This window comes from Oncorhynchus nerka, linkage group LG26, assembly GCF_034236695.1.
Source record: "Oncorhynchus nerka isolate Pitt River linkage group LG26, Oner_Uvic_2.0, whole genome shotgun sequence".
Lineage (NCBI taxonomy): Eukaryota > Metazoa > Chordata > Actinopteri > Salmoniformes > Salmonidae > Oncorhynchus > Oncorhynchus nerka.
Window position 1 is genome coordinate 8,792,959 of NC_088421.1, and position 12,047 is coordinate 8,805,005.

At 47.0% G+C, this 12,047-nt stretch overlaps 1 protein-coding gene across 3 annotated transcripts in view; it reads right to left on the reverse strand.

The window, feature by feature from the left end:
- LOC115110189 (junction plakoglobin-like) overlaps window positions 1–12,047 on the reverse strand; it is a 67,865-nt gene that overhangs the window by 35,770 nt on the left and 20,048 nt on the right. The window contains exon 1 of one of the 3 annotated variants that reach the window (XM_065010042.1): window positions 11,703–11,722. The exons of the other annotated variants lie outside the window; for them this stretch is intronic. The gene's annotated coding sequence lies outside the window, so the exon portion shown is untranslated. Of the gene's footprint in view, window positions 1–11,702; window positions 11,723–12,047 lie in introns of those variants that run through there. 3 annotated transcript variants of the gene reach the window in all.

Here is a 12,047-nt window from a genome sequence, read left to right on the forward strand (position 1 = left end):
CAGTTCCCCCTCTCTCCCCATCCAACCCCATTTCTCAGTTCTCTCTCTCCCCATCCAACCCCATTTCTCAGTTCCCCTCTCTCCCCATCCAACCCCATTCCCCCTCTCTCCCCATCCAACCCCATTTCTCAGATCCCCCTCTCTCCCCATCCAACCCCATTTCTCAGTTCCCCCTCTCTCCCCATCCAAACCCATTACTCATTTCCCCCTCTCTCCCCATCTAACCCCATTACTCAGTTCCCCATCCAACCCCATTACTCAGTTCCCCTCTCTCCCCATCCAACCCCATTACTCATTTCCCCCTCTCTCCCCATCTAACCCCATTACTCAGTTCCCCCTCTCTCCCCATCCAACCCCATTTCTCAGTTCCCCCTCTCCCCATCCAACCTCATTTCTCAGTTCCCCCTCTCTCGCCATCCAACCCCATTTCTCAGTTCCCCTCTCTCCCCATCCAAACCCATTTCTCAGTTCCCTCTCTCCCCATCCAACCCCATTTCTCAGTTCCCCTCTCTCCCTATCCAACCTCATTTCTCAGTCCCCCTCTCTCCCCATCCAACCCAATTTCTCAGTTCCCCCTCTCTCCCCATCCAACCCCATTTCTCAGTTCCCCCTCTCTCCCCATCCAACCCCATTTCTCAGTTCCCCCTCTCTCCCCATCCAACCCCATTTCTCAGTTCCCCCTCTCTCCCCATCCAACCCCATTCCCCTTCTCTCCCCATCCAACCACCATTTCTCAGTTCCCCCTCTCTCCCCATCCAACCCCATTTCTCAGTTCCCCCTCTCTCCCCATCCAACCCCATTTCTCAGTTCCCTCTCTCTCCCCATCCAACCCCATTTCTCAGTTCCCCCTCTCTCCCCATCCAACCCCATTCCCCCTCTCCCCATCCAACCCCATTTCTCAGATCCCCCCTTTCTCCCCATCCAACCCCATTTCTCAGTTCCCCTCTCTCCCCATCCAACCTAATTTCTCAGTTCCATCTCTCTCCCCATCCAACCCCATTTCTCAGTTCCCCCTCTCTCCCCATCCAACCCCATTTCTCAGTTCCCCCTCTCTCCCCATCCAACCCCATTTCTCAGATCCCCCTCTCTCCCCTTCCAACCCCATTTCTCAGTTCCCCCTCTCTCCCCATCCAACCACAATTTCTCAGTTCCCCCTCTCTCCCCATTTCTCAGTTCCCCTCTCTCCCCATCCAACCCCATTTCTCAGTTCTCTCTCTCCCCATCCAACCCCATTTCTCAGTTCCCCCTCTCTCTCCATCCAACCCCATTCCCCCTCTCTCCCCATCCAACCCCATTTCTCAGATCCCCCTCTCTCCCCATCCAAACCCATTACTCAGTTCCCCATCTAACCCCATTACTCAGTTCCCCCTCTCTCCCCATCCAACCCCATTACTCATTTCCCCCTCTCTCCCCATCTAACCCCATTACTCAGTTCCCCCTCTCTCCCCATCCAACCCCATTACTCAGTTCCCTCTCTCTCCCCATCCAACCTCATTTCTCAGTTCCCCCTCTCTCCCCATCCAACCCCATTTCTCAGTTCCCCCTCTCTCCCCATCCAACCCCATTTCTCAGTTCCCCCTCTCTCCCTATCCAACCTCATTTCTCAGTTCCCCCTTTCTCCCCATCCAACCCCATTTCTCAGTTCCCCCTCTCTCCCCTTCCAACCCCATTTCTCAGTTCCCCTCTCTCCCCATCCAACCACCATTTCTCAGTTCCCCCTCTCTCCCCATTTCTCAGTTCCCCCTCTCTCCCCATCCAACCAGATTTCTCAGTTCTCTCTCTCCCCATCCAACCCCATTTATCAGTTCCCCCTCTCTCCCCATCCAACCCCATTCCCCCTCTCTCCCCATCCAACCCCATTTCTCAGATCCCCTCTCTCCCCATCCAACCCCATTTCTCAGATCCCGCTCTCTCCCCATCCAAACCCATTACTCAGTTCCCCATCTAACCCCATTACTCAGTTCCCCCTCTCTCCCCATCCAACCCCATTACTCATTTCCCCCTCTCTCCCCATCTAATCCCATTACTCAGTTCCCCCTCTCCCCATCCAACCCCATTTCTCTCTGAGAATAGTATCTGCTGAGTCAAACTGCAAAACCTCTGCAGTATTTACTGTATCTCCCTCTCTCACAACTCTTTAATGCCGTCTGCTCCCCTCCCCCGCGTACCTCTATAGACTCTATAGCCAAGCAGCAGTCCCTTATCTTCCTATAAGGTATTTGCTGAGTCAGAGGGTATAGTATGTACGGGAGCTCAGGGATCTGAAGAGTCTTTAGTAAATCTGAGGTTACATACTGTGCTCAGCAGGAAGTGCCCTTTAGGTCCTATGGGAAATGATAGTTCACTGAGCCATGACAGGCGCAGTTGCACAGGATGTAGGCCTAGACAGGTAGGGTAGCGGGAAACTATACACATGTGGGTCAAACTGCTGTTGAGTGGGGTGTCTCACTCTAAACATTCAGGTTTCTGCTTATTAAAAATCCTAAATGACTTGGAATGATCATTGAGAGATATTCCTAGAGATCTACCCTACCTATTCAAGTGCACACAACATGTCCGGCTGAATCACACCATCCTCTGCAAGTGGCTACACTCCAGCAGTTAAACTCCACAGGGTAGCTGGTCTAATATGAATACTCATCAATCAATACAGACTGATCACTGTAGGATGGCGGATGATCATAAACGGAAATGATGTCACTAAAATGTACTTCTGGAGATCGACGAGGTGATGAAACATGGGGCACTCACAGAATAGGATAGGAGGATATTGGGAATTAGTAAATGTCAACGTCGCACCATCACTCATGGTTCCCCATGTGAACGAGAGCAACATGGACTAGCATTCAAACTCAGAGGTAACAGCAGGGTTTCGGCTCATTTGTGCCGTAGCTCAGCCCTACGCGGTGTCTTTTTAAAGCGCAGCCAAGGGCCAGATGTCATAAGAAAGTCTCCAAATGAGTCGCAGAGGGTGACAAATGATTTGAGCATGACAAAAAACTATCCTCGCTAGTGGTGAACTTTCTATTGATTTCAATGGAATGATGTGACAGACCAGATAGAGAGGAATCGTGGTCTATTATATTAGACCAACTAACCAAGATGTTATTGCCAGTTACTTTTTGCTCTCACTTTAAAAATAAATAAAAAGTTAGTTCAAAAGAACTGCCCTTCACACAAGCACGATAAAAGTGATGAGTTTGGTTGTTCAAAGGAGCTTTCGGAATACATTTCTGTAATAATGAGTTGGCATAAGAACTTAGTGTGCTACAAACTACAAAGCTAGAGGATAAATGAAGCGGACCAAAAGGACAGCAAATGATTTCTTCCCAGTAATTACCAGAGACTTTGTTCCGGTAAGAGTAGTAGCGTTGCCTCACACGGCTGGGCTAATTATCTCATCTCTGCCACGTAAGTGGGGAGAGCTCGCAAGGAACCCGAGCACAAGGGAGAGGAGGATACAGGTCGAATCGGAGATCTGAAAACTGCTTTTTCGGGATCACAAAAGGGACATGCCTAACCTCACATGCTCCCAATGAGGAACAACTTATTTTCTCTCCCTCTCTCCTAATCTTAAATTGCACTGGCAAGCGCTGTGCCGACGGCAGAGATTCTACTAAAAAGACACCATCGGGCCAAACGTTTCAAGGCCAGGTAACAAATGGATCCTGTCACGACGGTGTCATGAATTCATTAGTTGGCCATTCTTCCGACTGCACCCAGTTCCAGTTCCCAGCCAGACTCAGCCACTAGACTGAGGTGACATCAAGAGGAGACCTCTCTACTTTTCAATGAAGTCTGAAAAACAATTTCCGACTTTTTGTCAAGAATCGTAATATTCCCCTAATGGGCTACTTAAAGTAGGCAAAACAAACAACAACAACTGCAGCTTTCTGTTCAAAAGACGTCAAAAAGTCCTGAAGCTGGTGGCTCAATTCAAAGACACCAGACAGGCAGACAGTGTGGCTTTAAGCAGTCGCATCGCTTCCCGCAACTTCAAACAGCCACCAAAGATTTGAGGAAAACAGAGCTACAGGGTGGTGATCGAAAGTGAAAAATCCTATTATCACCCCCTTCTGAAAACCGTCATTTCATGACGGCTGGCGTCAATTCAACAGCGGTTTTAGAATCTAAATTTAGACGATAAAAAATCCTTGGGAATCGGGATGCGTTTCTTTTGTGTGTGATGGTTGCGCCTTTGATGTCCCCTGGAAGCCTTGTTCGCTAATGAGGTGTGGGGAGGGGATGCTGAAAGAAAAGACCTCCTCTTATCTCCTGCGTGTATCCCAGCACAGCAGTTTCAGTTCAACGGGACAACCAAGTCTGCCATGCACACACACACACACACACACACACACACACACACACACACACACACACACACACACACACACGTCTCTGTGGGGAATTGAAAGCCTTTTCATCTTCAGTCTTCAGTAATCTGCTGCTATTAGCAGTGCTGAGCGGGGGGAGGGAGTCGCATAGCGGCCCTGGGATGACGGATATGTGCCAGCATGGCGGTGACTGGTGATCTTGAGAGGCTGCGAAAAGAACAATCCCTCTCATCTTGACAAGTTCTGCACATGGGAAACGGAGAGGGAATTAATCCCTAGGAAACTCGCTAATTAACGAATGCAAAAACGTATTTGAGCCTAACGAGACTCCCGTCATCATTGTCTTATCGCCTCCCTCGCTCGTTATGAGTCTGCAAGCTAAGCTATTCATAGTTTCGAGAAATAGTCTACATGGGGGTGCTGAGAATCAGAGTACGGAAGAGCGGCTACTGAACGATATAGCCTGTGTTTGGTTTGGTAAACTGCCGTTGGACATGCGGTTCTGGAAAGGAAATGAGGTACATTCAACAGTAACAAATGAAAGAGGGATAAACCTGCGCAACAGTGTGAAACATAAAATGCAAATTAAAGGGCATGAAAACTCTTTCTGGAATATATTCAGCCAAGCATGCTTTTGAAAACACAAGCCTCAGACTGTGCCGTCTGTTCAGCCAAGGCCAAAGCTATGGTCCACTGAAACAAGTTTATTGCGAAAAACGGAACCTTGAAAGTCAGATACAGGAATAAAATAAACACACTCGTCAAGAACTTCATCCGAGTAGAATTCTGAGTGGGAGAATGTTGTTGGAGAGGAAATGGATTATTCTGAATGTTTCATGTTCAGTGGCGATTTTAGCATGTAAATCTTGGTGGTACACCCCCCCCCCCAAGAATTGGGATGCATGCCAGCAAAGCCACTACACAACACTAAACAATACATGAATTGCACTATAAAGGTGACAAACGGTGCCCACAAACTGTTAGGGCCTACATAAAGCTGTCCCAACAGCAGTCCTAACACCTTACCACTGCTACACCTGGCTATCAGCTGAGCCTTGTATGGCAGCGAAACAGTTCATTTCGAGCTCTCCCCGTAGATTTGGCGGTGACGTAGTGCCCCCATGTGTGAAAGAACACTGAGCCAATCACAGTGCAATTAGAGAACATTAGCAACCCCTACGCTCCATATGTAATGCGGTCTGTGTGTAGTTGGTTAGGAGTCAGGCGCAGGACAGCAGGTATGAGTAAATAAACGTACTTTACACAACATAAATCAAATGCAATACAAAAGAGAGCCCACATAAACAGACCTCACTACATACAAAACAATCACTCACAAAAAAACATGGGGGAACCGGGGGTTAAATAATGAACAAGTAATTGGGGGATTGAAACCAGGTGTGAAAAGCAAGACAAAACAAATGGAAAATGAAAAGTGGATCGGCGATGGCTAGAAGGCCGGTGACGTCGACCGCCGAACACCGCCCGAACAAGGAGAGGGACTGACTTCGGTGGAAGTCGTGACACCGTATTTTCCACTGGCTGCCCCACCACCACAGAAAGCACTGAGCTAGGCTGAAACACCTGCATTTTTGGAGCTGCCTTACTCAAGAGACCATGTTTGTATGCAGCTTTATTAATTCAATTATTATTTATTTTTTTACATTGTTCTCAAACTGATATGTGACACATATGTATTTTTTATGATATATATTTTTTCATTTCATTTGAGTACCCGAGTAAATGACAAGATTACTCGAACAGTCCAAAATGCCCATTGCTACATCAGACATCATTACGAATGCAAATACATTCATTTCAGAGTTTTAAAAAATTATAATAACCTTCACAGTGAGCAGTCAAAATGTTTTTGTTTGTTGTAGGTGGTCTTTATTACAGGCCGAATGGCATCCTATTGAATCCATAAGACCCAGAAAGTGCTGCCTGCAGGTAAAATCAATGGGAACGCAAGGCAGGGATCGATAGTGCTTCTGCTTTCTCTCTGGTGGATGGAGGCTGTCAGCCCACAGAACATCAGGACATCTGACGGCAGGAATGGGGATCCCGGGGAATGATGAGAGAACGATGAAACGTAAACACGGGAGAGATCGAACCCCCTGCTAATATCCATGATGGATTCTGTGAGTGTCACGCTGGGGCGCTGTGGTGTCTGTTTGTGTGTGCAAGAGTAAGTGTGTGTGTTAGTGTGAATGTGTGTGTGTGTGTGTGAGTGATTGCGTATGTGTACAGTACACTGTGGTATGTCAACGTGCATGTAATTGACGCCCTGAGGGGGAGCAACACTTCCTGCATTTAAAGTAAACAAGGGAGGTTGAAGGTCGCGGAGTCTCGCTGTCATTTCTACTGGATCAGATCAGGCAGGGGATGACATTTACAGCACCATCCATATCCAATCCAATGTCTGGCTGTCTGTTCATTCGGGAAAAACACTTTAAATGGTTGAGGCACGATCGTGGTTTTTGACCAAGACGTGATTCATTTGATCTACTTGCTTCTGACAAACCTGGATTTTTTTCTGTCCCGACTGCATAGTGACCATGCGGAGGTATCAGAGCCTCGTGAAATATGAAATTGCTGCATAAACACGGAGAGAGAGAGAGTGAGGAGAGTCACGTATTATTGAATTGCACAGAGGAGTCTATATCAGGAACATGTCTACAGCTGGTCACGAATCAACACCGTAAATAAAGGTGTCAGTCTACATAGTGGAAATGAAATTTACACATGGCCACACATTCATTCTCATGTGTGCTCCCACATACGGACACCGATAGAATCGCACCCAATCACAGGCTAACTAAAGCCAAATGATTTAGCCTACATATCCAGTCAAAGATTCAAGAAGATGGGAAATATTCGACTAAAATCCTGCTCCTGTGTGTGCACTGCAGCAGCGTGCTGAAATGAAAACAGTGAGAGTGAGGAAGACCATGACGAAGCCCAATCAGACTATTAAGTGTAACACCAGTCTAGGTCCTTTGAAGCGGTTATTGTGTCTAAGTCTGTAAATGTTGACAAAGGGCTCTCTTTTCCGATTCTTTTTGGTTGTTGTTGTCGAACATTGGAATGGATCCTCTGGACCTGGTTTCTGGATGTGATTTGCCAGTTCAATAGCTCATATCAAGTGCTCTTGGGAAGGTTGAGGGATGAAGGTTTCTCTATTGAGTCTGAACGAGAGCCAATAGAAATAAACCCTTACAGTGATTAAGCTCTCCCTTTCAAAAGCGTCTCATTCAGCGGACCGTAAGCTGCACTATATGATTTGACAGAGAGCCTTAAACTCTCAAATAAAATAAAATAAACATTGAAACAAAAAAAAACATCCAGTTTAACTGCAAACACAACACATCTGCAGTCTGACTACAACCCTCATCCTACCATTCCACCACAGGTCTCTTCCCTTCCCTCGTCATCTCAAAGACACACCAAACCATAACATACAGTACATAATGATCACATGTACTCCATCTTGGACTGTAGCTTATTCTGTAATAGTCTCCTGAACAAAAACAAATATGTCATCTAATTTATACCATACTATTCACATTGTCCTCTCATGCCTTCCTTCCCCAATGGGCTGACATTGCAGCTGTGGTATGGTGTGTTGTTGTGTTAAAAGTAGAGAGGAAGGAATTTCCCTCTGTTCTTAACCTCCCCCTCCCACCCATCCCCTCTGCTCTGTCCCCTCTGTAGGATATTAACTAAGCACAGAGTGAGTGGAAGAAGATGCTAACCTAACCACCATCATCATAGGTTCCAGTCTCTCTCTCTCTCTCTTTTTCTTTCTTTCTCTTTCTCTCTCTCTCACTCTCCCTCTCTCTCTCGCTCTGTCGGCGCTATGAGCATTATAGGATATCTCACACCGATATGGACAGAGTGAGTCATTAGCCACTAGCAGCAAGTTTGCTGACATAGTATAATTGCAAGCAATGAGTGGGCCTTGTCTGCAGCTCCCATGCTAGTCTATAGTCTGTGTGTGTGTGTGTGTGTGTGCGCGTGCGTGCGTGTCTGCATCTATGTGTGTAATCAGTCAATGCACTTGAGGATATGGCCGCGTGCGTTTACAAGCCAGTTAATGAGAACGAGGGAGAAGCATGGTTTAAAGGCCCAGAAGGTTGGGCCCAAAGCTGACGGAGGGGAACGATGAAAGCATCAGGTCTTCAGAGAGAGGAACGCGGAGGGCTTGAGCTATCTTCACTCATCAGATCCCTTATCCGTTTTGGCATGCCTTCCTGTGCTACGAGTAAATGGGAAGAGATCCCCGAGCCAACGGAGGATGACTTTAAACAGTATGAGTGGGAGGGTTGTGTGTGGCTAGCTCGCTGTAGGATGATTAAAGCTGAGGAAATGAAAATGAAAAGCAGGGAGGGATGGACACAGACTAGAATTCAGGCCATTGTGGTACAGTGGAGCCAATGCTAGATAGATAGTGTTGATGGCACCACTAGGGCCGACCCTCACAGGTCAAGGTCAGTAGAGCAAAAGCCTGGACATGGCAGAAAGTGTCTAAAGGGGTTCAAAGGTCACTGGTAGGAGAAACAGCAGACTCAGCAGTACGAGAAGGGAAAAAAAGGCAAATGTAAATCAAATAATCAAAATGCTCTATTGCATTTCCTCACTACAGTGCAGTGCCTGGAGGATTGTGGGGGGACAGGTTATGCCCTGGCCATTCCAGGGTGGGGTCAGGTTACGCCCTGGCCATGGCAGGTTGGGGGACAGGTTGTGCCCTGGCCATAACCACTTATAGCAGCTCTATTTACTAGTTATATCAGTAAATTGGTGCCAATTTGCCCGACATGTTTTATACCAGGTTTTCCCCACATCCTTCTCTCCACACAGGTTTTGAATACCTTTTATGGATAACTAGGATGCGAGAGTCCAGTACGCAACCAGAAATATGGCTTACAAATATAATTTTGTTGGCAAAATTGCACGGACCCCTGCTAGCATGCTCCAAATAACATGCCAAAATCAACTCAGTCGTTTTAAAGTAGAAAGGGGAAAAGAACATTGTGAACATTCTGAGGAATGCGGTGTGGTGTGAGTTTCACAACGACCCTCCAAACAGGACTTTCAAGTTCCTTCCCAAGCTCCATCCCAAGTTCCATCCCAAGCTCCATCCCCAGCTTTGTTTCGCTACTTCCCCCTGGTACCAACCACAGCTAGCCGCTTCTTTGATTGTGCGATATGGGGAGACGAGCGTTTTACCCAGCAGATAACATCCTTTTTGCGGCAGAACCTTTTATCCACGCTCCACACTCGGATAAGACATCTATCCAGTCCTCCTTCATACAAGCAAAAAAAGCTTCAGGGACCGAGATGAGGCGGCCAAATGTTTGTTTTCTCCCACTCCAGGTTTCCATTGATGTGTTGTTTTTAGTTCCCCCATTCCCTGCATTTTACCCTCAGCCCCTACCACAGCCCTGAGGAACAGATAAACGGATAAGACAAACCAATCCCTGCCAGGCTCGGGTAAGAGGGGGACGGACTCTGAAATTAGTACAGGAGGAGAGAGAGAGAGAGAAATGAAGAGAAGGATTGAGAAGTCCAAAGAAGAGAAGAAAAACAGAGTTCTGGCTCTTGGTGGGCGGGGCGAATGTGGCGATTACACACTAGGCGTTAAAATAAATCAGCCGAGCGCCTAAACGTCTCGCTTTGGAATTGTGCCCACGGGATGGAAAGCAGAGCCCAACCACAGAGACCTCAGATAGAGAGAGAGAAAGATGGGGGGGGGGGTGAGAGAGAAAGCGAGAGAGAGAGAGAGATGATGAGAGGAAGAAGGGGTGCATGAAATGGACAAAGAAGCAGAAAAAGATATACACAGAGAAGATGAAATAGAAAGAATGAACTAGAGGGGAAAAGAAAGAGAGAGGGAGGGGTGAAAGAGAGATGGAATGTGAAAATTGGAGATGAGAATAGAGAGGAAAGAGTGACAGAAAGAGAGTGAGAGTGACTGAGGAAGACAGAAATAGTAGGGAGAGGGAGGCAGAGGGCTAGAGCCTTCATTTACAGGCAACATTAATCCAATTTTCTATATCGGATGGATGTAGAATTTACTTTCCCTCTGTTTGAAGTGAGCAGAGGAAATCCCCCAAAATCCTTATTGAGCGTGTCTGGAAAATAATATAACATGCATAGGAGAATACACTTGAAGATACTAGTTTGCCTTGCCAGAAGAAAATGGATCTCAAATATCATAGAGGGCGAGAGAGAGAGCGAGGGAGAGAGAGAGAGGCCTCCAAAAATGTGTGTCTTAGCTGCACAACAGAATTCAGGAAGCAACTTATTACTGCCAAAACTCACAGTTCCTCCTATAAAAGATGTAGGTGGGTTTTCTAAACGAACGAGCTTGGTTTGCTAACAGGGACTACTTAGCCTCTCATCCACTGGTGTGTGATGCCAGGAGGACATTATGCTGTCGCTGCACTGTGTGAAAACCCAGCCAGCTTCTCAGCTTTGCATACTGAAGCACTACATGATGTCGTAGCAACGCAGCCAATTCCAACTCTGCCACCGACAGACTGAGCAAAAGACAAGGCAACAGAGAGCGTAGGAAAGTGGAAAGCGGTTCAACGGAGGTGAGGACCGAGGGCAAGCGAGGTGAGATAGAGAGAGGAGAACTGGACAAATAAGAGGGATAGGGAGAACACAATGAGTAGAAAAATAAATAGGAGAAGGAGGGATATGGCGCAATAGAGGAATGAAAAAGTAAAAAGAAAGAGTGTTGGGCAGGAAAGGAAAATGGTAGAGAAAAGCAAAGGAGATAAGGAACAGGGAATGAAGAGAGGGAGAGGAGGAGATTGTGAAGAGGTGAGAAAGTGAAAGAGGTGGGGGGAGACAGTGATGGTAATTGGAGAAGACAGGGCTTTCAATATTCCGAGCGAGGCGTCAATTGAAAGGAGTCGTCGATTGAAAAGGAGTCGACGGGCTCACTGGAGGGGCCTGGCTTGGTACACATCCTCTCACTGGAGACACACGGGTTATAGACTACTGGGGCCTGCCTGAACACACACACACCATACACATGCGCTTATGCAAACACACATGTACACATGTACACACGCATGCACACGCTACTTTTCTTTCACAGCGACAAAGCAGCGATTCAAATGGTGCATATCTAACTGCAATGCTCCCCACTGACATTGCATGCTACATTTTAGCACAAAACATTATTGAAAAAAAATATATATATATTCTGAACAAAACATGTTTTCCTCCTTTGGCAACCACCTCATTTCTATTTCAACAAGTCTAAGTCCTCTCATCATCTCTACCTCCCGCTCTCTCTCTGTCCTGTCTAGATCTGTCTCTTTCTCCTCCTGTCTTCCTCTCTCCTCTACTCACCTCTCCCTTCTGCCCTCCTTTCTTCTTAGATCATGTGGGAGCTGTCCTTGACCAGAGAGAAACTGGCTCTGTCAGAGAGAGATAAAAGTGTGTGTGTGTGTATATATATGTGTGCGTGTGTGTGTGTGTGTGTGTGAGAGAGAGGGCGAGCCTCAGGGGGTGGCATTGTGGCCTGCAATTACGTCACTCTTTCCTTCAAAAATCCCTGATAAGCACACAAAACACAGCACCGAATTGTCTGAGGTCATGTCTCTTAACCACTGTCGCCACTGCTTTGTTCTCATGCGCGCGCACACACACACACACACACACACACACACACACACACACACACACACACACACA